Here is a 27,947-nt window from a genome sequence, read left to right on the forward strand (position 1 = left end):
TCACTGTTTACATTTTAAGGAGAAAATGAACAAAGCACATGGGCTGATGACATAAAGAAAATGAAAAAAGGCCTAAAAATCTTAACTATCTACAGAAAATAAAATGTTGAAAAGATGAGAAATGGGAGCTTTTCCTTTTGAGCAAATTTTTTTTTTTTTTTAATTTTTCCTCTATTTTGTTTATTTCCATTTCACTAAGCTGTAAGAGGATTTAATGGGAACCGGATAGCTGATACAGGCATCATGTATCAGACACTAGCTGAATGATTTCAGCCATGTATGTTTGACTATGAAATGCTGTGGTGTATATGAATTCATTGTGAGAAGTAATTTCTAAAATGGGGTCACTTTGGGGGGGGTTTCTGCTGTTTTGGTACGTTTGGTACTCTGAAAATTTTACCGCAAACTATTCTTGCAAAATCTGCATTCCAAAACCCAAATAGTGCTCTTATTTTCAAAGCCCTGCTGTGTGGCCAAATGGTAGTTTCTGAAGAAATATGATGCATCACCGCATTTTGTGAGAAATCTAACATTTCTAACATCTTAACAAAATAAAAGGAGGTGTGAAAATTAAAGCTGACAAAAAGTACACACATGAAAAATGCTATTTATTAATGTTTTTGTGTGTTGCGACAAGTTGGTTTAAGGGTATAAGCAGTCAAAGAATAAAAATGACTAATATTTCAAAATTTTAAGCAAACTTTAGATATTTTCACAGAAAAAAACTAAGTTTATTGACCTAAATTTACAGTTAATGTAAAGTACAATGTGTCACAAAAAACACTTTCAGAATTACGGGGATATGTAGAAGCATTCCAGAGTTATTACTGCATAAAGTGATACATGTCATATTTTTTAACAAATGGGGCTTGGCCTTTTAGCTCAAAATAGGCTTGATAACTAATAGTTTAAACAAATGTATAGAAATAAAAACTGTAATATTAATTATTTTAACCCCTTCATGACCCAGCCTATTTTGACCTTAAAGACCTTGCCGTTTTTTGCAATTCTGACCAGTGTCCCTTTATGAGGTAATAACTCAGGAACGCTTCAACGGATCCTAGCGGTTCTGAGATTGTTTTTTCGTGACATATTGGGCTTTATGTTAGTGGTAAATTTAGGTCAATTAATTCTGCGTTTATTTGTGATAAAAATGGAAATTTGGCGAAAATTTTGAAAATTTCGCAATTTTCACATTTTGAATTTTTATTCTGTTAAACCAGAGAGATATGTGACACAAAATAGTTAATAAATAACATTTCCCACATGTTTACTTTACATCAGCACAATTTTGGAAACAAAATTTTTTTTTGTTAGGAAGTTATAAGGGTTAAAATTTGACCAGCGATTTCTCATTTTTACAACGAAATTTACAAAACCATTTTTTTTAGGGACCACCTCACATTTGAAGTCAGTTTGAGGGGTCTATATGGCTGCAAATACCCAAAAGTGACACCATTCTAAAAACTGCACCCCTCAAGGTACTCAAAACCACATTCAAGAAGTTTATTAACCCTTCAGGTGCTTCACAGCAGCAGAAGCAACATGGAAGGAAAAAATGAACATTTAACTTTTTAGTCACAAAAATTATCTTTTAGCAACAATTTTTTTTATTTTCCCAATGGTAAAAGGAGAAACTGAACCACGAAAGTTGTTGTCCAATTTGTCCTGAGTACGCTGATACCTCATATGTGGGGGTAAACCACTGTTTGGGCGCACGGCAGGGCTTGGAAGGGAAGGAGCGCCATTTGACTTTTTGAATCAAAAATTGGCTCCACTCTTTAGCGGACACCATGTCACGTTTGGAGAGCCCCCGTGTGCCTAAAAATTGGAGCTCCCCCACAAGTGACCCCATTTTGGAAACTAGACACCCCAAGGAACTTATCTAGATGCATAGTGAGCACTTTGAACCCCCAGGTGCTTCACAAATTGATCCGTAAAAATGAAAAAGTACTTTTTTTTCACAAAAAAATTATTTTAGCCTCAATTTTTTCATTTTCACATGGGCAACAGGATAAAATGGATCCTAAAATGTGTTGGGCAATTTCTCGTGAGTACACCAATACCTCACATGTGGGGGTAAACCACTGTTTGGGCACATGGTAAGGCTCGGAAGGGAAGGAGCGCCATTTGACTTTTTGAATGAAAAATTATTTCCAGTGTTAGCGGACACCATGTCGCGTTTGGATAGCTCCTGTGTGCTTAAACATTGGTGCTCCCCAACAAGTGACCCCATTTTGGAAACTAGACCCCCCAAGGAACTTATTTAGATGCCTAGTGAGCACTTTAAACCCTCAGGTGCTTCACAAATTGATCTGTAAAAATGAAAAAGTACTTTTTTTTCACAAAAAAATTCTTTTCGCCTCAATTTTTTCATTTTCACATGAGCAGTAGGATAAAATGGATCATAAAATTTGTTGGGCAATTTCTCCCGAGTACGCCGATACCTCATATGTGGCGGTAAACCACTGTTTGGGCACTCGGCAGGGCTCGGAAGGGAAGGCGCGCCATTTGACTTTTTGAATGGAAAATTAGCTCCAATTGTTAGCGGACACCATGTCGCGTTTGGAGAGCCCCTGTGTGCCTAAACATTGGAGCTCCGCCACAAGTGACCCCATTTTGGAAACTAGACCCCCCAAGGAACTTATCTAGATGCATATTGAGCACTTTAAACCCCCAGGTGCTTCACAGAAGTTTATAACGCAGAGCCATGAAAATAAAAAATAATTTTTCTTTCCTCAAAAATGATTTTTTAGCCTGGAATTTCCTATTTTGCCAAGGATAATAGGAGAAATTGGACCCCAAATATTGTTGTCCAGTTTGTCCTGAGTACGCTGATACCCCATATGTGGGGGTAAACCACTGTTTGGGCGCACGGCAGGGCTCGAAAGGGATGGCACGCCATTTGGCTTTTTAAATGGAAAATTAGCTCCAATCATTAGCGGACACCATGTCACGTTTGGAGAGCCCATGTGTGCCTAAACATTGGAGATCCCCCAGAAATGACCCCATTTTGGAAACTAGACCCCCAAAGGAACTAATCTAGATGTGTGGTGAGGACTTTGAACCCCCAAGTGCTTCACAGACGTTTATCACGCAGAGCTATGAAAAAAAAAAAAAAAATTATTTTCTCAAAAATGATCTTTTAGCCTGCAATTTTTTATTTTCCCAAGGGTAACAGGAGAAATTTGACCCCAAAATTTGTTGTCCAGTTTCTCCTGAGTACGCTGATACCCCATATGTGGGGGTAAATCACTGTTTGGGCACATGCCGGGGCTCGGAAGTGAAGTAGTGACGTTTTGAAATGCAGACTTTGATGGAATGCTCTGTGGGCGTCACGTTGCGTTTGCAGAGCCCCTGATGTGGCTTAACAGTAGAAACCCCCCATAAGTGACCCCATTTTGGAAACTAGACCCCCAAAGGAACTTATCTAGATGTGTGGTGAGCACTTTGAACCCCCAAGTGCTTCATAGAAGTTTATAATGCAGAGCCGTGAAAATAATAAATACGTTTTCTTTCCTCAAAAATAATTATTTAGCCCAGAATTTTTTATTTTCCCAAGGGTTACAGGAGAAATTGGACCCCAAGAGTTGTTGTCCAGTTTCTCCTGAGTACTCTGATACCCCATGTGTGGGGGTAAACCACTGTTTGGGCACACGTCGGGGCTCAGAAGGGAAGTAGTGACTTTTGAAATGCAGACTTTGATGGAATGGTCTGCGGGCGTCACATTGCGTTTGCAGAGCCTCTGGTGTGCCTAAACAGTAGAAACCCCCCACAAGTGACCCCATTTTGGAAACTAGACCCCCCAAGGAACTTATCTAGATGTAAGTTGAGCACTTTGAACCCCCAAGTGCTTCACAGACGTTTACAACGCAGAGCCGTCAAAATAAAAAATCATTTTTCTTTCCTCAAAAATGATGTTTTAGCAAGCATTTATTTAGATTCCCAAGGGTAACAGGAGAAATTGGACCCCAGTAATTGTTGCGCAGTTTATCCTGAGTATGCTGGTACCCCATATGTGGGGGTAAACCACTGTTTGGGCACACGTCAGGGCTCGGAAGTGAGGGAGCACCATTTGACTTTTTGAATACGAGATTGGCTGGAATCAATGGTTGTGCCATGTTGCGTTTGGAGACCCCTGATGTGCCTAAACAGTGGTAACCCCTCAATTCTACCTCCAACACTAACACCAACACACCCCTAACCCTAATCCCAACTGTAGCCATAACCCTAATCACAACCCTAACCACAACCCTAATTCCAACCCTAACCCTAAGGCTATGTGCCCACGTTGCGGATTCGTGTGAGATATTTCCGCACCATTTTTTAAAAATCTGCGGGTAAAAGACACTGCGTTTTACCTGCGGATTTACCGCGGATTTCCAGCATTTTTTGTGCGGATTTCACCTGCGGATTCCTATTGAGGAACAGGTGTAAAATGCTGCGGAATCCGCACAAAGAATTGACATGCTGCGGAAAATACAACGCAGCGTTTCCGCGCATGGGCACAGCGGATTTGGTTTTTCATATGTTTACATGGTACTGTAAACCTGATGGAACACTGCTGCGAATCCGCAGCGGCCAATCCGCAGCCAAATCCGCACCGTGTGCACATAGCCTAATTCTAAAGGTATGTGCACACGCTGCAGAAAACGCTGCGGATCCGCAGCAGTTTCCCATGAGTTTACAGTTCAATGTAAACCTACGGGAAACAAAAATCGCTGTACACATGCTGCAGAAAAACTGCACGGAAACGCAGAGGTTTACATTCCGCAGCATGTCACTTCTTTGTGCCGATTCCGCAGCGGTTTTACAACTGCTCCAATAGAAAATCGCAATTGTAAAACCGCAGTGAAATGCGCAGAAAAAAACGCGGTAAATCTGCCATAAATCCGCAGCGGTTTAGCACTGCGGATTTATCAAATCCGCAGCGGAAAAATCCGCAGAGGACCAGAATACGTGTGCACATACCGCAACCCTAACCCTAGCCCTAACCCTAACCCTAACCCTACCCCTAACCCTAACCCTAGCCCTAACCCTAGCCTTAACCCTAACCCTACCCCTAGCCCTACCCCTAACCCTACCCCTAGCCCTACCCCTAACCCTACCCCTAACCCTAACCCTACCCCTAACCCTACCCCTAACCCTAACCCTACCCCTAACCCTATTCTAACATTAGTGGAAAAAAAAAATGTCTTTATTTTTTTATTGTCCCTACCTATGGGGGTGACAAAGGGGGGGGTCATTTATTATTTTTTTTATTTTGATCACTGAGATATAATCTATCTCAGTGATCAAAATGCACTTTGGAACGAATCTGCCGGCGGGCAGATTCGGCGGGCGCACTGTGCATGCGCCCGCCATTTTGGAAGATGGCGGCGCCCAGGGAGAAGACGGACGGGACCCCGGCAGGATCGGTAAGTATGATGGGGTGGGGGGGACCACGGGGGGGGATCGGAGCACGGGGGGGAATCGAAGCACGGCAGGCGTAGAACGGAGCACGGGGGCGTGGAACGGAGCACGGGGGGGCTGGAACGGAGCACGGGGGGGCTGGAACGGAGCACGGGGGTGGATCGGAGTGCAGGGGGGTGATTGGAGCACGGGGGGGGGGTGATTGGAGCATGGGAGGAGCGGACAAGAGCACGGGGGGAGCGGAGCACTGGATGGAGGGGAGCCGGAGCAGTGTACCGGCCAGATCGGGGGGCTGGTGGGGCGATCGGTGGGGTGGGGGCACATTAGTATTTCCAGCCATGGCCGATGATATTGCAGCATCGGCCATGGCTGGATTGTAATATTTCACCCGTTATAATAGGTGAAATATTACAAATCGCTCTGATTGGCAGTTTCACTTTCAACAGCCAATCAGAGCGATCGTAGCCATGAGGGGGTGAAGCCCCCCCTGGGCTAAACTACCACTCCCCCTGTCCCTGCAGATCGGGTGAAATGGGAGTTAACCCTTTCACCGGATCTGCAGGGACGCGATCTTTCCATGACGCCACATAGGCGTCATGGGTCGGATTGGCACCGACTTTCATGACGCCTACGTGGCGTCATGGGTCGGGAAGGGGTTAAAATAATTTTCAATGACAATTGATGGTCATATTTCTGCTGACTAATTTGGAAAGAGTTAAGGTACAAAATCTACAAGAAGTCAGGATGGCCGAGCGGATACAGGCATCATGTATCAGACACTAGCTGAATGATTTCAGCCATGTATGTTTGACTATGAAATGCTGTGGTGTATATGAATTCATTGTGAGAAGTAATTTCTAAAATGGGGTCACTTTGGGGGGGGGGTTTCTGCTGTTTTGGTACGTTTGGTACTCTGAAAATTTTACCGCAAACTATTCTTGCAAAATCTGCATTCCAAAACCCAAATAGTGCTCTTATTTTAAAAGCCCTGCTGTGTGGCCAAATGGTAGTTTCTGAAGAAATATGATGCATCACCGCATTTTGTGAGAAATCTAACATTTCTAACATCCTAACAAAATAAAAGGAGGTTTGAAAATTAATGCTGACAAAAAGTACACACATGAAAAATGCTATTTATTAATGTTTTTGTGTGTTGCGACAAGTTGGTTTAAGGGTATAAGCAGACAAAGAACAAAAATGACTAATATTTCAAAATTTTAAGCAAACTTTAGATATTTTCACAGAAAAAAACTAAAAGTTTATTGACCTAAATTTACAGTTAATGTAAAGTACAATGTGTCACAAAAAACACTTTCAGAATTACGGGGATATGTAGAAGCATTCCAGAGTTATTACTGCATAAAGTGATACATGTCATATTTTTTAACAAATGGGGCTTGGCCTTTTAGCTCAAAATAGGCTTGATAACTAATAGTTTAAACAAATGTATAGAAATAAAAACTGTAATATTAATTATTTTAAAATAATTTTCAATGACAATTGATGGTCATATTTCTGCTGACTAATTTGGAAAGAGTTAAGGAACAAAATCCACGATAAGTCAGGATGGCCGAGTGGTCTAAGGCGCTGCGTTCAGGTCGCAGTCTCTCTTGGAGGCGTGGGTTCAAATCCCACTTCTGACATCACCTTTTCGTTTCATGAAACTATACAGATTCCCTTCAGTTATTGATTAGATGGGGCTCAAACCAAACTTAGCAATGGGCCTTAAAAAACCGGATCCCAAAGTTATGACTACCTGGGAGTATTTGGGGTGAATCTGAAATTGTCATCTATAAACGGAACTCTAGGATTGTGCAATAGGTTTTATGTGCATATGTTAGCTGTCTTGGCACCATAAAAATACTATGGGCGGTGAATGGGGAGGATTATTTCACCTCTTTGTGTTCTCTTTCCCTATTAGGTCGGAGATTTCACATCCTATGGGGCTGTTCTGGGAGATTTCTATAAACTGAATTGCAGGTAAGTCTAATTTCATATTTGTTTACCTCATTCCTCAATAGACCATAACAGTACTTAATAAACAAAAGCTGAAAAAGTAGGTAATCATAGATTAAAAAGTCTGAAATGCGCATGCGATACTGACATCTAAGTTTCAGCACATTTTGGGACAAACGTTTTCACATTGAAAGTTAACAATCATTAAAATATTTTCTCTAAATTTTTGTCTCCTTTTTTGCTCCAATTATTTGCATCTAATATCAAATAAAACTTGATGTAACATTATGCATGCACATTGTGTTTTATGTGCAACCATCACCTGTCTCATAAACACAGGGTTAGAATGAACGTGATGAATAGAGTCAAATTGGAAATGTAAAAAAATCTGTCAAAATTGCATTTTTTTTCCACTCATTCACAAAGAGTTAATGAAAGTTATTAAACATGTACAACAAAATGGCAGGAGTTTCAAATAGAAATCATGCTGCAAAAACTAGTCAAAGCAAAAATAAAAATATACATTTTCAGGGGTTTCGCTTGACATTTGCCAAGTGTCAAACACTCCTAAAGTTGTTTGTGTTTGGCCGAAATAGCTCAGTTGGGAGAGCGTTAGACTGAAGATCTAAAGGTCCCTGGTTTGATCCCGGGTTTCGGCAACATAATTTTTCTTCACTGTTTACATTTTAAGGAGAAAATGAACAAAGCACATGGGCTGATGACTTAAAGAAAATGAAAAAAGGCCTAAAAATCTTAACTATCTACAGAAAATAAAATGTTGAAAAGATGAGAAATTTGAGCTTTTCCTTTTGAGCAAATTATTATTTTTTTTTAATTTTTCCTCTATTTTGTTTATTTCCATTTCACTAAGCTGTAAGAGGATTTAATGGGAACCGGATAGCTGATACAGGCATCATGTATCAGACACTAGCTGAATGATTTCAGCCATGTATGTTTGACTATGAAATGCTGTGGTGTATATGAATTCATTGTGAGAAGTAATTTCTAAAATGGGGTCACTTTTGGGGGGGGGGGTTTCTGCTGTTTTGGTACGTTTGGTACTCTGAAAATTTTACCGCAAACTATTCTTGCAAAATCTGCATTCCAAAACCCGAATAGTGCTCTTATTTTCAAAGCCCTGCTGTGTGGCCGAATGGTAGTTTCTGAAGAAATATGATGCATCACCGCATTTTGTGAGAAATCTAACATTTCTAACATCCTAACAAAATAAAAGGAGGTTTGAAAATTAATGCTGACAAAAAGTACACACATGAAAAATGCTATTTATTAATGTTTTTGTGTGTTGCGACAAGTTGGTTTAAGGGTATAAGCAGACAAAGAACAAAAATGACTAATATTTCAAAATTTTAAGCAAACTTTAGATATTTTCACAGAAAAAAAATAAAAGTTTATTGACCTAAATTTACAGTTAATGTAAAGTACAATGTGTCACAAAAAACACTTTCAGAATTACGGGGATATGTAGAAGCATTCCAGAGTTATTACTGCATAAAGTGATACATGTCATATTTTTTAACAAATGGGGCTTGGCCTTTTAGCTCAAAATAGGCTTGATAACTAATAGTTTAAACAAATGTATAGAAATAAAAACTGTAATATTAATTATTTTAAAATAATTTTCAATGACATTTGATGGTCATATTTCTGCTGACTAATTTGGAAAGAGTTAAGGTACAAAATCCACAAGAAGTCAGGATGGCCGAGCGGTCTAAGGCGCTGCGTTCAGGTCGCAGTCTCTCTTGGAGGCGTGGGTTCAAATCCCACTTCTGACATCACCTTTTCGTTTCATGAAACTATACAGATTCCCTTCAGTTATTGATTAGATGGGGCTCAAACCAAACTTAGCAATGGGCCTTAAAAAACCTGATCCCAAAGTTATGACTACCTGGGAGTTTTTGGGGTGAATCTGAAATTGTCATCTATAAACGGAACTCTAGGATTGTGAAATAGGTTTTATGTGCATATGTTAGCTGTCTTGGCACCATAAAAATACTATGGGCGGTGAATGGGGAGGATTGTTTCACCTCTTTGTGTTCTCTTTCCCTATTAGGTCGGAGATTCCACATCCTATGGGGCTGTTCTGGGAGATTTCTATAAACTGAATTGCAGGTAAGTCTAATTTCATATTTGTTTACCTCATTCCTCAATAGACCATAACAGTACTTAATAAACAAAAGCTGAAAAAGTAGGTAATCATAGATTAAAAAGTCTGAAATGCGCATGCGATACTGACATCTAAGTTTCAGCACATTTTGGGACAAACGTTTTCACATTGAAAGTTAACAATCATTAAAATATTTTCTCTAAATTTTTGTCTCCTTTTTTGCTCCAATTATTTGCATCTAATATCAAATAAAACTTGATGTAACATTATGCATGCACATTGTGTTTTATGTGCAACCATCACCTGTCTCATAAACACAGGTTTAGAATGAACGTGATGAATAGAGTCAAATTGGAAATGTAAAAAAATCTGTCAAAATTGCATTTTTTTTCCACTCATTCACAAAGAGTTAATGAAAGTTATTAAACATGTACAACAAAATGGCAGGAGTTTCAAATAGAAATCATGCTGCAAAAACTAGTCAAAGCAAAAATAAAAATATACATTTTCAGGGGTTTCGCTTGACATTTGCCAAGTGTCAAACACTCCTAAAGTTGTTTGTGTTTGGCCGAAATAGCTCAGTTGGGAGAGCGTTAGACTGAAGATCTAAAGGTCCCTGGTTTGATCCCGGGTTTCGGCAACATAATTTTTCTTCACTGTTTACATTTTAAGGAGAAAATGAACAAAGCACATGGGCTGATGACTTAAAGAAAATGAAAAAAGGCCTAAAAATCTTAACTATCTACAGAAAATAAAATGTTGAAAAGATGAGAAATTTGAGCTTTTCCTTTTGAGCAAATTATTATTTTTTTTTAATTTTTCCTCTATTTTGTTTATTTCCATTTCACTAAGCTGTAAGAGGATTTAATGGGAACCGGATAGCTGATACAGGCATCATGTATCAGACACTAGCTGAATGATTTCAGCCATGTATGTTTGACTATGAAATGCTGTGGTGTATATGAATTCATTGTGAGAAGTAATTTCTAAAATGGGGTCACTTTTGGGGGGGGGGGGTTTCTGCTGTTTTGGTACGTTTGGTACTCTGAAAATTTTACCGCAAACTATTCTTGCAAAATCTGCATTCCAAAACCCGAATAGTGCTCTTATTTTCAAAGCCCTGCTGTGTGGCCGAATGGTAGTTTCTGAAGAAATATGATGCATCACCGCATTTTGTGAGAAATCTAACATTTCTAACATCCTAACAAAATAAAAGGAGGTTTGAAAATTAATGCTGACAAAAAGTACACACATGAAAAATGCTATTTATTAATGTTTTTGTGTGTTGCGACAAGTTGGTTTAAGGGTATAAGCAGACAAAAAACAAAAATGACTAATATTTCAAAATTTTAAGCAAACTTTAGATATTTTCACAGAAAAAAAATAAAAGTTTATTGACCTAAATTTACAGTTAATGTAAAGTACAATGTGTCACAAAAAACACTTTCAGAATTATGGCAATATGTAGAAGCATTCCAGAGTTATTACTGCATAAATTGATACATGTCATATTTTTTAACAAATGGGGCTTGGCCTTTTAGCTCAAAATAGGCTTGATGACTAATAGTTTAAACAAATGTATAGAAATAAAAACTGTAATATTAATTATTTTAAAATAATTTTCAATGACAATTGATGGTCATATTTCTGCTGACTAATTTGGAAAGAGTTAAGGTACAAAATCCCCAAGAAGTCAGAATGGCCGAGTGGTCTAAGGCGCTGCGTTCAGGTCGCAGTCTCTTTTGGAGGCGTGGGTTCAAATCCCACTTCTGACATCACCTTTTCGTTTCATGAAACTATACAGATTCCCTTCAGTTATTGATTAGATGGGGCTCAAACCAAACTTAGCAATGGGCCTTAAAAAACCTTATCCCAAAGTTATGACTACCTGGGAGTTTTTGGGGTGAATCTGAAATTGTCATCTATAAACGGAAATCTAGGATTGTGAAATAGGTATTATGTGCATATGTTAGCTGTCTTGGCACCATAAAAATACTATGGGCGGTGAATGGGGAGGATTGTTTCACCTCTTTGTGTTCTCTTTCCCTATTAGGTCGGAGATTCCACATCCTATGGGGCTGTTCTGGGAGATTTCTATAAACTGAATTGCAGGTAAGTCTAATTTCATATTTGTTTACCTCATTCCTCAATAGACCATAACAGTACTTAATAAACAAAAGCTGAAAAAGTAGGTAATCATAGATTAAAAAGTCTGAAATGCGCATGCGATACTGACATCTAAGTTTCAGCACATTTTGGGACAAACGTTTTCACATTGAAAGTTAACAATCATTAAAATATTTTCTCTAAATTTTTGTCTCCTTTTTTGCTCCAATTATTTGCATCTAATATCAAATAAAACTTGATGTAACATTATGCATGCACATTGTGTTTTATGTGCAACCATCACCTGTCTCATAAACACAGGGTTAGAATGAACGTGATGAATAGAGTCAAATTGGAAATGTAAAAAAATCTGTCAAAATTGCATTTTTTTTCCACTCATTCACAAAGAGTTAATGAAAGTTATTAAACATGTACAACAAAATGGCAGGAGTTTCAAATAGAAATCATGCTGCAAAAACTAGTCAAAGCAAAAATAAAAATATACATTTTCAGGGGTTTCGCTTGACATTTGCCGAGTGTCAAACACTCCTAAAGTTGTTTGTGTTTGGCCGAAATAGCTCAGTTGGGAGAGCGTTAGACTGAAGATCTAAAGGTCCCTGGTTCGATCCCGGGTTTCGACAACATCATTTTTCTTCACTGTTTACATTTTAAGGAGAAAATCAACAAAGCACATGGGCTGATGACTTAAAGAAAATGAAAAAAGGCCTAAAAATCTTAACTATCTACAGAAAATAAAATGTTGAAAAGATGAGAAATTTGAGCTTTTCCTTTTGAGCAAATTATTATTTTTTTTTAATTTTTCCTCTATTTTGTTTATTTCCATTTCACTAAGCTGTAAGAGGATTTAATGGGAAACGGATAGCTGATACAGGCATCATGTATCAGACACTAGCTGAATGATTTCAGCCATGTATGTTTGACTATGAAATGCTGTGGTGTATATGAATTCATTGTGAGAAGTAATTTCTAAAATGGGGTCACTTTGGGGGGGGGTTCTGCTGGTTTGGTACTCTGAAAATTTTACCGCAAACTATTCTTGCAAAATCTACATTCCAAAACTCGAATAGTGCTCTTATTTTCAAAGCCCTGCTGTGTGGCCGAATGGTAGTTTCTGAAGAAATATGATGCATCACCGCATTTTGTGAGAAATCTAACATTTCTAACATCCTAACAAAATAAAAGGAGGTTTGAAAATTAATGCTGACAAAAAGTACACACATGAAAAATGCTATTTATTAATGTTTTTGTGTGTTGCGACAAGTTGGTTTAAGGGTATAAGCAGTCAAAGAATAAAATTGACTAATATTTCAAAATTTTAAGCAAACTTTAGATATTTTCACAGAAAAAAAATAAAAGTTTATTGACCTAAATTTACAGTTAATGTAAAGTACAATGTGTCACAAAAAACACTTTCAGAATTACGGCAATATGTAGAAGCATTCCAGAGTTATTACTGCATAAATTGATACATGTCATATTTTTTAACAAATGGGGCTTGGCCTTTTAGCTCAAAATAGGCTTGATGACTAATAGTTTAAACAAATGTATAGAAATAAAAACTGTAATATTAGTTATTTTAAAATAATTTTCAATGACAATTTATGGTCATATTTCTGCTGACTAATTTGGAAAGAGTTAAGGTACAAAATCCACAAGAAGTCAGAATGGCCGAGTGGTCTAAGGCGCTGCGTTCAGGTCGCAGTCTCTTTTGGAGGCGTGGGTTCAAATCCCACTTCTGACATCACCTTTTCGTTTCATGAAACTATACAGATTCCCTTCAGTTATTGATTAGATGGGGCTCAAACCAAATTTAGCAATGGGCCTTAAAAAACCTGATCCCAAAGTTATGACTACCTGGGAGTTTTTGGGGTGAATCTGAAATTGTCATCTATAAACGGAACTCTAGGATTGTGAAATAGGTTTTATGTGCATATGTTAGCTGTCTTGGCACCATAAAAATACTATGGGCGGTGAATGGGGAGGATTGTTTCACCTCTTTGTGTTCTCTTTCCCTATTAGGTCGGAGATTCCACATCCTATGGGGCTGTTCTGGGAGATTTCTATAAACTGAATTGCAGGTAAGTCTAATTTCATATTTGTTTACCTCATTCCTCAATAGACCATAACAGTACTTAATAAACAAAAGCTGAAAAAGTAGGTAATCATAGATTAAAAAGTCTGAAATGCGCATGCGATACTGACATCTAAGTTTCAGCACATTTTGGGACAAACGTTTTCACATTGAAAGTTAACAATCATTAAAATATTTTCTCTAAATTTTTGTCTCCTTTTTTGCTCCAATTATTTGCATCTAATATCAAATAAAACTTGATGTAACATTATGCATGCACATTGTGTTTTATGTGCAACCATCACCTGTCTCATAAACACAGGGTTAGAATGAACGTGATGAATAGAGTCAAATTGGAAATGTAAAAAAATCTGTCAAAATTGCATTTTTTTTCCACTCATTCACAAAGAGTTAATGAAAGTTATTAAACATGTACAACAAAATGGCAGGAGTTTCAAATAGAAATCATGCTGCAAAAACTAGTCAAAGCAAAAATAAAAATATACATTTTCAGGGGTTTCGCTTGACATTTGCCGAGTGTCAAACACTCCTAAAGTTGTTTGTGTTTGGCCGAAATAGCTCAGTTGGGAGAGCGTTAGACTGAAGATCTAAAGATCCCGGGTTTCGGCAACATAATTTTTCTTCACTGTTTACATTTTAAGGAGAAAATGAACAAAGCACATGGGCTGATGACTTAAAGAAAATGAAAAAAGGCCTAAAAATCTTAACTATCTACAGAAAATAAAATGTTGAAAAGATGAGAAATGGGAGCTTTTCCTTTTGAGCAAATTATTTTATTTTTTTAATTTTTCCTCTATTTTGTTTATTTCCATTTCACTAAGCTGTAAGAGGATTTAATGGGAACCAGATAGCTGATACAGGCATCATGTATCAGACACTAGCTGAATGATTTCAGCCATGTATGTTTGACTATGAAATGCTGTGGTGTATATGAATTCATTGTGAGAAGTAATTTCTTAAATGGGGTCACTTTGGGGGGGGGGGGGTTTCTGCTGTTTTGGTACGTTTGGTACTCTGAAAATTTTACCGCAAACTATTCTTGCAAAATCTGCATTCCAAAACCCGAATAGTGCTCTTATTTTCAAAGCCCTGTTGTGTGGCCAAATGGTAGTTTCTGAAGAAATATGATGCATCACCGCATTTTGTGAGAAATCTAACATTTCTAACATCCTAACAAAATAAAAGGAGGTTTGAAAATTAAAGCTGACAAAAAGTACACACATGAAAAATGCTATTTATTAATGTTTTTGTGTGTTGCGACAAGTTGGTTTAAGGGTATAAGCAGTCAAAGAATAAAAATGACTAATATTTCAAAATTTTAAGCAAACTTTAGATATTTTCACAGAAAAAAACTAAAAGTTTATTGACCTAAATTTACAGTTAATGTAAAGTACAATGTGTCACAAAAACACTTTCAGAATTATGGGGATATGTGTTATGATAGGCAATTCAGTATCACAATGGACATGGAGGTCAGAGCACATACAGTGATCTGACAATAACCCAAAATAATAGAACGAGCTCTGAGACGTGGGAACTCTGCAGACCGCAATCCCTGATCCTCTCCAAACACAACTAGAGGCAGCCGTAGATTGCGCCTAACGCTACCTATGCAACTCGGCACAGCCTGAGAAACTAACTAGCCTGAAGATAGAAAAAACAAGCCTACCTTGCCTCAGAGAAATAACCCAAAGGAAAAGGCAGCCCCCCACATATAATGACTGTGAGTAAGATGAAAAGACAAACGTAGGGATGAAATAGATTCAGCAAAGTGAGGCCCGATATTCTAGACAGAACGAGGATAGGAAAGATAACTTTGCGGTCTACACAAAACCTTAAAGAAAACCACGCAAAGGGGCAAAAAGACCCTCCGTACCGAACTAACGGCACGGAGGTACACCCTTTGCGTCCCAGAGCTTCCAGCAAAACAATATGGACAAGCTGGACAGAAAAAATAGCAACAAATAGCAAAGAAGCACTTAGCTATGCAGAGCAGCAGGCCACAGGAATGATCCAGAGAAACACAAGTCCAACACTGGAACATTGACAGGAAGCATGAATCAAAGCATTAGGTGGGGTTAAGTAGAGAAGCACCTAACGACCTCACCAGATCACCTGAGGGAGGAAACTCAGAAGCAGCAGTACCAGTTTCCTCCACAAACGGAAGCTCCCAGAGAGAATCAGCCGAAGTACCACTTGTGACCACAGGAGGGAGCTCTGCCACAGAATTCACAACAGTACCCCCCCTTGAGGAGGGGTCACCGAACCCTCACCAGAGCCTCCAGGCCGACCAGGATGAGCCACATGAAAGGCACGAACAAGATCGGGAGCATGGACATCAGAGGCAAAAACCCAGGAATTATCCTCCTGAGCATAACCCTTCCATTTAACCAGATACTGGAGTTTCCGTCTTGAAACACGAGAATCCAAAATCTTCTCCACAATATACTCCAATTCCCCCTACACCAAAACCGGGGCAGGAGGGTCAACAGATGGAACCATAGGTGCCACGTATCTCCGCAACAATCACCTATGGAAGACGTTATGTATGAAAAAAGAATCTGGGAGGGTCAGACGAAAAGACACAGGATTAATAACCTCAGAAATCCTATAAGGACCAATGAAATGAGGTTTAAACTTCGGAGAGGAAACCTTCATAGGAATATGACGAGAAGATAACCAAACCAGATCCCCAACACGAAGTCGGGGACCCACACGGCGTCTGCGATTAGCGAAACGTTGAGCCTTCTCCTGGGACAAGGTCAAATTGTCCACTACATGAGTCCAAATCTGCTGCAACCTGTCCACCACAGTATCCACACCAGGACAGTCCGAAGACTCAACCTGTCCTGAAGAGAAACGAGGATGGAACCCAGAATTGCAGAAAAATGGCGAAACCAAGGTAGCCGAGCTGGCCCGATTATTAAGGGCGAACTCAGCCAAAGGCAAAAAGGACACCCAGTCATCCTGATCGGCAGAAACAAAGCATCTCAGATAGGTTTCCAAGGTCTGATTGGTTCGTTCGGTCTGGCCATTAGTCTGAGGATAAAAAGACGAGGAAAAAGACAAGTCAATGCCCATCCTACCACAAAAGGCTCGCCAAAACCTCAAAACAAACTGGGAACCTCTGTCAGAAACGATATTTTCTGGAATGCCATGCAAACGAACCACATGCTGGAAGAACAATGGCACCAAATCAGAGGAGGAAGGCAACTTGGACAAGGGTACCAGATGGACCATCTTAGAAAAGCGATCACAGACCACCCAAATGACTGACATCTTTTGAGAGACGGGAAGATCTGAAATAAAATCCATAGAGATATGTGTCCAAGGTCTCTTCGGGACCGGCAAGGGCAAAGGCAACCCACTGGCACGAGAACAGCAGGGCTTAGCCCGAGCACAAATCCCACAGGACTGCACAAAAGAACGCACATCCCGCGACAGAGATGGCCACCAAAAGGATCTAGCCACTAACTCTCTGGTACCAAAGATTCCAGGATGACCAGCCAACACCGAACAATGAACCTCAGAGATCACTTTATTTGTCCACCTATCCGGGACAAACAGTTTCTCCGCTGGACAACGATCAGGTTTATTAGCCTGAAATTTTTGCAGCACCCGCCGCAAATCAGGGGAGATGGCAGACACAATTGCTCCTTCCTTGAGGATACCTGCCGGCTCAGATAAACCCGGAGAGTCGGGCACAAAACTCCTAGACAGAGCATCCGCCTTCACATTTTTAGAGCCCGGAAGGTACGAAATCACAAAGTCAAAACGGGCGAAAAACAGCGACCAACGAGCCTGTCTAGGATTCAAACGCTTAGCAGACTCGAGATAAGTCAGGTTCTTATGATCAGTCAATACCACCACGCGATGCTTAGCTCCTTCAAGCCAATGACGCCACTCCTCGAATGCCCACTTCATGGCCAGCAACTCTCGGTTGCCCACATCATAATTCCGCTCAGCAGGCGAAAACTTCCTGGAAAAAAAAGCGCATGGTTTCATCACTGAACAATCAGAACCTCTCTGCGACAAAACAGCCCCTGCTCCAATCTCAGATGCATCAACCTCGACCTGGAACGGAAGAGAAACATCAGGTTGACACAACACAGGGGCAGAAGAAAAACGACGCTTCAACTCTTGAAAAGCTTCCACAGCAGCAGAAGACCAATTGACCAAATCAGCACCCTTCTTGGTCAAATCGGTCAATGGTTTGGCAATACTAGAAAAATTGCAGATGAAGCGACGATAAAAATTAGCAAAGCCCAGGAACTTTTGCAGACTTTTCAGAGATGTCGGCTGAGTCCAATCATGGATGGCTTGGACCTTAACAGGATCCATCTCGATAGTAGAAGGGGAAAAGATGAACCCCAAAAATGAAACCTTCTGCACACCAAAGAGACACTTTGATCCCTTCACAAACAAAGAATTAGCACGCAGGACCTGAAAAACCGTTCTGACCTGTTTCACATGAGACTCCCAATCATCTGAGAAGATCAAAATGTCATCCAAGTACACAATCAGGAATTTATCCAGGTACTCTCGGAAGATGTCATGCATAAAGGACTGAAACACTGATGGAGCATTGGCAAGTCCGAATGGCATCACTAGATACTCAAAATGACCCTCGGGCGTATTAAATGCAGTTTTCCATTCATCGCCTCGCCTGATTCGCACCAGATTATACGCACCACGAAGATCAATCTTGGTGAACCAACTAGCCCCCTTAATCCGAGCAAACAAATCAGATATCAAAGGCAAGGGGTACTGAAATTTAACAGTGATCTTATTAAGAAGCCGATAATCTATACAAGGTCTCAGCGAACCATCCTTTTTGGCTACAAAAAAGAACCCTGCTCCTAATGGCGACGATGACGGGCGAATATGCCCCTTCTCCAGGGATTCCTTCACATAACTGCGCATAGCGGTGTGCTCAGGCACGGATAAATTAAACAGTCGAACTTTTGGGAATTTACCACCAGGAATCAAATTGATAGCACAATCACAATCCCTATGCGGAGGTAGGGCATCGGACTTGGGCTCATCAAATACATCCCGGTAATCAGACAAGAACTCTGGAACCTCAGAAGGGGTGGATGACGAAATTGACAAAAATGGAACATCACCATGTACCCCCTGACAACCCCAGCTGGACACCGACATGGATTTCCAATCCAATACTGGATTATGGGCTTGTAGCCATGGCAACCCCAACACGACCACATCATGCAGATTATGCAACACCAGAAAGCGAATATCCTCCTGATGTGCAGGAGCCATGCACATGGTCAGCTGGGTCATGTATTGAGGCTTATTCTTGGCCAAAGGCGTAGCATCAATACCTCTCAATGGAATAGGACACTGCAAGGGCTCCAAGAAAAACCCACAACGCTTAGCATATTCCAAGTCCATCAAATTCAGAGCAGCGCCTGAATCCACAAACACCATGACAGAATATGATGACAAAGAGCAGATCAAGGTAACGGACAGAAGAAATTTTGACTGTACCGTACCAATGGTGGCAGACCTAGCGAACCGCTTAGTGCGCTTAGGACAATCAGAGATAGCATGAGTGGAATCACCACAGTAGAAACACAGCCCATTCAGACGTCTGTGTTCTTGCCGTTCAACTCTGGTCAAAGTCCTATCGCACTGCATAGGCTCAGGTTTAAGCTCAGGTAATACCGCCAAATGGTGCACAGATTTACGCTCACGCAAGCGTCGACCGATCTGAATAGCCAAAGACATAGACTCATTCAAACCAGCAGGCATAGGAAATCCCACCATGACATCCTTAAGGGCTTCAGAGAGACCCTTTCTGAACATAGCTTCCAGCGCAGATTCATTCCATTGAGTGAGCACTGACCATTTTCTAAATTTCTGGCAATATACCTCTATCTCATCCTGACCCTGACAAAGAGCCAGCAAATTCTTTTCTGCCTGATCCACTGAATTAGGCTCATCGTACAGCAATCCGAGCGCCAGGAAAAACGCATTGATATTACTTAATGCAGGATCTCCTGGCGCAAGAGAAAATGCCCAGTCCTGAGGGTCGCCGCGCAAATAAGAAATAATAATCAAAACCTGTTGAACTGGATCACCAGAGGAACGAGGTTTCAAGGCCAGAAATAACTTACAATTATTTTTGAAACTCAGAAACTTAGTTCTATCTCCAAAAAACAAATCAGGAATAGGAATTCTTGGTTCTAACATAGATTTCTGATCAATAGTGTCTTGAATCTTTTGTACTCTTGCCGAGAGCTGATCCACAAATGAAGACAGACTTCTAATGTCCATCGCTACACCTGTGTACTGAACCACCCAAATGTCTAGGGGAAAAAAAGACAAAACACAAAGCCAAGAAAAAAAAATGGTCTCAGAACTTCTATTTTCCCTCTATTGAGAATCATTAGTACTTTTGGCTTCCTGTACTGTTATGATAGGCAATTCAGTATCAAAATGGACATGGAGGTCAGAGCACATACAGTGATCTGACAATAACCCAAAATAATAGAACGAGCTCTGAGATGTGGGAACTCTGCAGACCGCAATCCCTGATCCTCTCCAAACACAACTAGAGGCAGCCGTGGATTGCGCCTAACGCTCCCTATGCAACTCGGCACAGCCTGAGAAACTAACTAGCCTGAAGATAGAAAAAACAAGCCTACCTTGCCTCAGAGAAATAACCCAAAGGAAAAGGCAGCCCCCCACATATAATGACTGTGAGTAAGATGAAAAGACAAACGTAGGGATGAAATAGATTCAGCAAAGTGAGGCCCGATATTCTAGACAGAACGAGGATAGGAAAGATAACTTTGCGGTCTACACAAAACCCTAAAGAAAACCCACAAAGGGGCAAAAAGACCCTCCGTACCGAACTAACGGCACGGAGGTACACCCTTTGCGTCCCAGAGCTTCCAGCAAAACAAAATGGACAAGCTGGACAGAAAAAATAGCAACAAATAGCAAAGAAGCACTTAGCTATGCAGAGCAGCAGGCCACAGGAATGATCCAGAGAAACACAAGTCCAACACTGGAACATTGACAGGAAGCATCAATCAAAGCATTAGGTGGGGTTAAGTAGAGAAGCACCTAACGACCTCACCAGATCACCTGAGGGAGGAAACTCAGAAGCAGCAGTACCAGTTTCCTCCACAAACGGAAGCTCCCAGAGAGAATCAGCCGAAGTACCACTTGTGACCACAGGAGGGAGCTCTGCCACAGAATTCACAACAGATATGTAGAAGCATTCCAGAGTTATTACTGCATAAAGTGATAAATGTCATATTTTTTAACAAATGGGGCTTGGCCTTTTAGCTCAAAATAGGCTTGATAACTAATAGTTTAAACAAATGCATAGAAATAAAAACTGTAATATTAATTATTTTAAAATAATTTTCAATGACAATTGATGGTCATATTTCTGCTGACTAATTTGGAAAGAGTTAAGGTACAAAATCCACAAGAAGTCAGGATGGCCGAGCGGTCTAAGGCGCTGCGTTCAGGTCGCAGTCTCTCTTGGAGGCGTGGGTTCAAATCCCACTTCTATAAATGCAGAGATGATTGGCCTCGGGGAGACCAAAACATCCAACACCACGGAGACACCATCACGTGTTTCTCAACACAGTGATTCCAGAACACTGCCCCCATCCCTTATGGGAAATATGCAGATGCATGTAAAGAAGCTGCGGAGACACCATCACGAGTTTCTCGACGCAAGCAGTGAATAGCCAGGCCTTTCCCCGGGAAGGAACAACCACGGGAAGGGCAGCATCCTATGAAGGAAAGCCACCTATGCCAAGCATGGTATCCATCCACAGACAGCTGTTTCGGGGTTTTTGCCCCTCATCAGTGTGGAGTAGGAATCTGGCTATTAGGAGCAGTGCCTAGTAAAAGGCTATAAAGGCAGAGATGATTGGCCTCGGGGAGACCAAAACATCCAACACCACGGAGACACCATCACGTGTTTCTCAACGCAGTGATTCCAGAACACTGCCCCCATCCCTTATGGGAAATATGCAGATGCATGTAAAGAAGCTGTGGAGACACCATCACGAGTTTCTCGACGCAAGCAGTGAATAGCCAGGCCTTTCCCCGGGAAGGAACAACCACGGGAAGGGCAGCATCCTATGAAGGAAAGCCACCTATGCCAAGCATGGTATCCATCCACAGACAGCTGTTTCGGGGTTTTTGCCCCTCATCAGTGTGGAGTAAGAATCTGGCTATTAGGAGCAGTGCCTAGTAAAAGGCTATAAAGGCAGAGATGATTGGCCTCGGGGAGACCAAAACATCCAACACCACAGAGACACCATCACGTGTTTCTCAACGCAGTGATTCCATAACACTGCCCCCATCCCTTATGGGAAATATGCAGATGCATGTAAAGAAGCTGCGGAGACACCATCACGAGTTTCTCAACGCAAGCAGGATGCTGCCCTTCCCGTGGTTGTTCCTTCCCGGGGAAAGGCCTGGCTCTTCACTGCTTGCGTCGAGAAACTCGTGATGGTGTCTCCGCAGCTTCTTTACATGCATCTGCATATTTCCCATAAGGGATGGGGGCAGTGTTCTGGAATCACTGCGTTGAGAAACACGTGATGGTGTCTCCGTGGTGTTGGATGTTTTGGTCTCCCCGAGGCCAATCATCTCTGCCTTTATAGCCTTTTACTAGGCACTGCTCCTAATAGCCAGATTCCTACTCCACACTGATGAGGGGCAAAAACCCCGAAACAGCTGTCTGTGGATGGATACCATGCTTGGCATAGGTGGCTTTCGTTCATAGGATGCTGCCCTTCCCGTGGTTGTTCCTTCCCGGGGAAAGGCCTGGCTATTCACTGCTTGCGTCGAGAAACTCGTGATGGTGTCTCCGCAGCTTCTTTACATGCATCTGCATATTTCCCATAAGGGATGGGGGCAGTGTTCTGGAATCACTGCGTTGAGAAACACGTGATGGTGTCTCCGTGGTGTTGGATGTTTTGGACTCCCCGAGGCCAATCATCTCTGCCTTTATAGTCTTTTACTAGGCACTGCTCCTAATAGCCAGATTCCTACTCCACACTGATGAGGGGCAAAAACCCCGAAACAGCTGTCTGTGGATGGATACCATGCTTGGCATAGGTGGCTTTCCTTCATAGGATGCTGCCCTTCCCGTGGTTGTTCCTTCCCGGGGAAAGGCCTGGCTATTCACTGCTTGCGTCGAGAAACTCGTGATGGTGTCTCCGCAGCTTCTTTACATGCATCTGCATATTTCCCATAAGGGATGGGGGCAGTGTTCTGGAATCACTGCGTTGAGAAACACGTGATGGTGTCTCCGTGGTGTTGGATGTTTTGGTCTCCCCGAGGCCAATCATCTCTGCCTTTATAGCCTTTTACTAGGCACTGCTCCTAATAGCCAGATTCCTACTCCACACTGATGAGGGGCAAAAACCCCGAAACAGCTGTCTGTGGATGGATACCATGCTTGGCATAGGTGGCTTTCCTTCATAGGATGCTGCCCTTCCCGTGGTTGTTCCTTCCCGGGGAAAGGCCTGGCTCTTCACTGCTTGCGTCGAGAAACTCGTGATGGTGTCTCCGCAGCTTCTTTACATGCATCTGCATATTTCCCATAAGGGATGGGGGCAGTGTTCTGGAATCACTGTGTTGAGAAACACGTGATGGTGTCTCCGTGGTGTTGGATGTTTTGGTCTCCCCGAGGCCAATCATCTCTGCCTTTATAGCCTTTTACTAGGCACTGCTCCTAATAGCCAGATTCCTACTCCACACTGATGAGGGGCAAAAACCCCGAAACAGCTGTCTGTGGATGGATACCATGCTTGGCATAGGTGGCTTTCCTTCATAGGATGCTGCCCTTCCCGTGGTTGTTCCTTCCCGGGGAAAGGCCTGGCTATTCACTGCTTGCGTCGAGAAACTCGTGATGGTGTCTCCGCAGCTTCTTTACATGCAAATCCCACTTCTGACATCACCTTGTCGTTTCATGAAACTATACAGATTCCCTTCAGAAATTGATTAGATGGGGCTGAAACTAAACTTAGCAATGGGCCTTAAAAAACCTGATCCCAAAGTGATGACTACCTGGAAGTTTTTGGGGTGAATCTGAAATTGTCATCTATAAACGGAACTCTAGGATTGTGAAATAGGTTTTATGTGCATATGTTAGCTGTCTTGGCACCATAAAAATACTATGGGCAGTGAATGGGGAGGATTATTTCACCTCTTTGTGTTCTCTTTCCCTATTAGGTCGGAGATTCCACATCCTATGGGGTTGTTCTGGGAGATTTCTATAAACTGAATTGCAGGTAAGTCTAATTTCATATTTGTTTACCTCATTCCTCAATAGACCATAACAGTACTTAATAAACAAAAGCTGAAAAAGTAGGTAATCATAGATTAAAAAGTCTGAAATGCGCATGCGATACTGACATCTAAGTTTCAGCACATTTTGGGACAAACGTTTTCACATTGAAAGTTAACAATCATTAAAATATTTTCTCTAAATTTTTGTCTCCTTTTTTGCTCCAATTATTTGCATCTAATATCAAATAAAACTTGCTGTAACATTATGCATGCACATTGTGTTTTATGTGCAACCATCACCTGTCTCATAAACACAGGGTTAGAATGAACGTGATGAATAGAGTCAAATTGGAAATGTAAAAAAATCTGTCAAACTTGCATTTTTTTTCTACTCATTCACAAAGAGTTAATGAAAGTTATTAAACATGTACAACAAAATGGCAGGAGTTTCAAATAGAAATCATGCTGCAAAAACTAGTCAAAGCAAAAATAAAAATATACATTTTCAGGGGTTTAGCTTGACATTTGCCGAGTGTCAAACACTCCTAAAGTTGTTTGTGTGTGGCTGAAATAGCTCAGTTGGGAGAGCGTTAGACTGAAGATCTACAGGTCCCTGGTTCGATCCTGGGTTTCGGCAACATAATTTTTCTTCACTGTTTACATTTTAAGGAGAAAATGAACAAAGCACTTGGGCTGATGACTTAAAGAAAATGAAAAAAGGCCTAAAAATCTTAACTATCTACAGAAAATAAAATGTTGAAAAGATGAGAAATGGGAGCTTTTCCTTTTGAGCAAATTATTATTTTTTTTTAATTTTTCCTCTATTTTGTTTATTTCCATTTCAATAAGCTGTAAGAGGATTTAATGGGAACCGGATAGCTGATACAGGCATCATGTATCAGACACTAGCTGAATGATTTCAGCCATTTTTTTTGACTATGAAATGCTGTGGTGTATATGAATTCATTGTGAGAAGTAATTTCTAAAATGGGGTCACTTTGGGGGGGGTTTCTGCTGTTTTGGTACGTTTGGTACTCTGAAAATTTTACCGCAAACTATTCTTGCAAAATCTGCATTCCAAAACCCGAATAGTGCTCTTATTTTCAAAGCCCTGCTGTGTGGCCAAATGGTAGTTTCTGAAGAAATATGATGCATCACCGCATTTTGTGAGAAATCTAACATTTCTAACATCCTAACAAAATAAAAGGAGGTTTGAAAATTAATGCTGACAAAAAGTACACACATGAAAAATGCTATTTATTAATGTTTTTGTGTGTTGCGACAAGTTGGTTTAAGGGTATAAGCAGTCAAAGAATAAAAGTGACTAATATTTCAAAATTTTAAGCAAACTTTAGATATTTTCACAGAAAAAAACTAAAAGTTTATTGTCCTAAATTTACAGTAAATGTAAAGTACAATGTGTCACAAAAAACACTTTCAGAATTACGGGGATATGTAGAAGCATTCCAGAGTTATTACTGCATAAAGTGATACATGTCATATTTTTTAACAAATGGGGCTTGGCCTTTTACCTCAAAATAGGCTTGATAACTAATAGTTTAAACAAATGTATAGAAATAAAAACTGTAATATTAATTATTTTAAAATAATTTTCAATGACAATTGATGGTCATATTTCTGCTGACTAATTTGGAAAGAGTTAAGGTACAAAATCCACAAGAAGTCAGGATAGCCGAGCGGTCTAAGGCGCTGCGTTCAGATCGCAGTCTCTCTTGGAGGCGTGGGTTCAAATCCCACATATGACATCACATTTTCGTTTCATGAAACTATACAGATTCTCTACAGTTATTGATTAGATGGGGCTCAAACCAAACCTTAAAAAACCTGATCCCTAAGTTACAACTACCTGGGAGTTTTTGGGGTGAATCTGAAATTGTCATCTATAAACGGAACTCTAAGATTGTGTAATAGTTTTTATGTGCAAATGTTAGCTGTCTTGGCACCATAAAAATACTATGGGCGGTCAATGGGGAGGGATTATTTCACCTCGTTGTGTTCTCTTTCCCTATTAGGTCGGAGATTCCACATCCACAAACAATTTTAGGAGTGTTTGACACTCGGCAAATGTCAAGCGAAACCCCTGAAAATGTATATTTTTATTTTTGCTTTGACTAGTTTTTGCAGCATGATTTCTATTTGAAACTCCTGCCATTTTGTTGTACATGGTTAATAACTTTCATTAACTCTTTGTGAATGAGTAGAAAAAAAATGCAATTTTTACATATCGATTTTTTTACATTTCCAATTTGACTCTATTCATCACGTTCATTCTAACCCTGTGTTTATGAGACAGGTGATGGTTGCACATAAAACACAATGTGCATGCCTAATGTTACATCAAGTTTTATTTGATATTTTGCTGACAAAAAGTACACACATGAAAAATGCAATTAATTTAAGTTGGTTTAAGGGTATAAGCAGTCAAAGAATAAAAATGACTAATATTTCAAAATTTTAAGCAAACTTTAGATATTTTCACAGAAAAAAACTAAAAGTTTATTGACCTAAATTTACAGTTAATGTAAAGTACAATGTGTCACAAAAAACACTTTCAGAATTACGGGGATATGTAGAAGCATTCCAGAGTTATTACTGCATAAATTGATACATGTCATATTTTTTAACAAATGGGGCTTGGCCTTTTAGCTCAAAATAGGCTTGATAACTAATAGTTTAAACAAATGTATATAAATAAAAACTGTAATATTAATTATTTTAAAATAATTTTCAATAACAATTGATGGTCATATTTCTGCTGACTAATTTGGAAAGAGCTAAGGTGCAAAATCCACAAGAAGTCAGGATGGCCGAGTGGTCTAAGGCGCTGCAAAAACCAGTCAAAGCAAAAATAAAAATATACATTTTCAGGGGTTTCGCTTGACATTTGCCGAGTGTCAAACACTCCTAAAGTTGTTTGTGTTTGGCCGAAATAGCTCAGTTGGGAGAGCGTTAGACTGAAGATCTAAAGGTCCCTGGTTCGATCCCGGGTTTCGGCAACATAATTTTTCTTCACTGTTTACATTTTAAGGAGAAAATTAACAAAGCACATGGGCTGATGACTTAAAGAAAATGAAAAAGGCCTAATAATCTTAACTATCTACAGAAAATAAAATGTTGAAAAGATGAGAAATGGGAGCTTTTCCTTTTGAGCAAATTATTATTTTTTTTTTAATTTTTCCTCTATTTTGTTTATTTCCATTTCACTAAGCTGTAAGAGGATTTAAAGGGAACCGGATAGCTGATACAGGCATCATGTATCAGACACTAGCTGAATGATTTCAGCCATATATGTTTGACTATGAAATGCTGTGGTGTATATGAATTCATTGTGAGAAGTAATTTCTAAAATGGGGTCACTTTGGGGGGGGGGGGGGTTTCTGCTGTTTTGGTACTTTTGGTACTCTGAAAATTTTACCGCGAACTATTCTTGCAAAATCTGCATTCCAAAACCCAAATAGTGCTCTTATTTTCAAAGCCCTGCTGTGTGGCCAAATGGTAGTTTCTGAAGAAATATGATGCATCACCGCATTTTGTGAGAAATCTAACATTTCTAACATCCTAACAAAATAAAAGGAGGTTTGAAAATTAATGCTGACAAAAAGTACACACATGAAAAATGCTATTTATTAATGTTTTTGTGTGTTGCGACAAGTTGGTTTAAGGGTATAAGCAGTCAAAGAATAAAAATGACTAATATTTCAAAATTTTAAGCAAACTTTAGATATTTTCACAGAAAAAAAACTAAAAGTTTATTGACCTAAATTTACAGTTAATGTGAAGTACAATGTGTCACAAAAAACACTTTCAGAATTACGGGGATATGTAGAAGCATTCCAGAGTTATTACTAGGGTTGAGCGAAACGGGTCGTTCATTTTCAAAAGTCGCCGACTTTTGGCAAAGTCGGGTTTCATGAAACCCGATCC

The 27,947-nt window shown here is 40.1% G+C and overlaps 8 non-coding genes across 8 annotated transcripts; all 8 read left to right on the forward strand.

The window, feature by feature from the left end:
* Window positions 1-6,972: 6,972 nt before the first annotated feature.
* Window positions 6,973-7,055, forward strand: TRNAL-CAG (transfer RNA leucine (anticodon CAG)). Its single transcript has one exon. It is a non-coding gene; the product is annotated as a tRNA-Leu (tRNA).
* An 899-nt stretch (window positions 7,056-7,954) lies between these two features.
* Window positions 7,955-8,027, forward strand: TRNAF-GAA (transfer RNA phenylalanine (anticodon GAA)). The gene has a single exon. It is a non-coding gene; the product is annotated as a tRNA-Phe (tRNA).
* Window positions 8,028-9,078: 1,051 nt separating this feature from the next.
* On the forward strand, window positions 9,079-9,161 carry TRNAL-CAG (transfer RNA leucine (anticodon CAG)). The gene has a single exon. It is a non-coding gene; the product is annotated as a tRNA-Leu (tRNA).
* An 899-nt stretch (window positions 9,162-10,060) lies between these two features.
* Window positions 10,061-10,133, forward strand: TRNAF-GAA (transfer RNA phenylalanine (anticodon GAA)). The gene has a single exon. It is a non-coding gene; the product is annotated as a tRNA-Phe (tRNA).
* A 1,052-nt stretch (window positions 10,134-11,185) lies between these two features.
* On the forward strand, window positions 11,186-11,268 carry TRNAL-CAG (transfer RNA leucine (anticodon CAG)). The gene has a single exon. It is a non-coding gene; the product is annotated as a tRNA-Leu (tRNA).
* An 899-nt stretch (window positions 11,269-12,167) lies between these two features.
* On the forward strand, window positions 12,168-12,240 carry TRNAF-GAA (transfer RNA phenylalanine (anticodon GAA)). Its single transcript has one exon. It is a non-coding gene; the product is annotated as a tRNA-Phe (tRNA).
* Window positions 12,241-13,278: 1,038 nt separating this feature from the next.
* On the forward strand, window positions 13,279-13,361 carry TRNAL-CAG (transfer RNA leucine (anticodon CAG)). Its single transcript has one exon. It is a non-coding gene; the product is annotated as a tRNA-Leu (tRNA).
* A 13,585-nt stretch (window positions 13,362-26,946) lies between these two features.
* On the forward strand, window positions 26,947-27,019 carry TRNAF-GAA (transfer RNA phenylalanine (anticodon GAA)). Its single transcript has one exon. It is a non-coding gene; the product is annotated as a tRNA-Phe (tRNA).
* Window positions 27,020-27,947: the final 928 nt, after the last annotated feature.

Source organism: Ranitomeya imitator, chromosome 10 (genome assembly GCF_032444005.1).
Source record: "Ranitomeya imitator isolate aRanImi1 chromosome 10, aRanImi1.pri, whole genome shotgun sequence".
Taxonomy (NCBI): domain Eukaryota; kingdom Metazoa; phylum Chordata; class Amphibia; order Anura; family Dendrobatidae; genus Ranitomeya; species Ranitomeya imitator.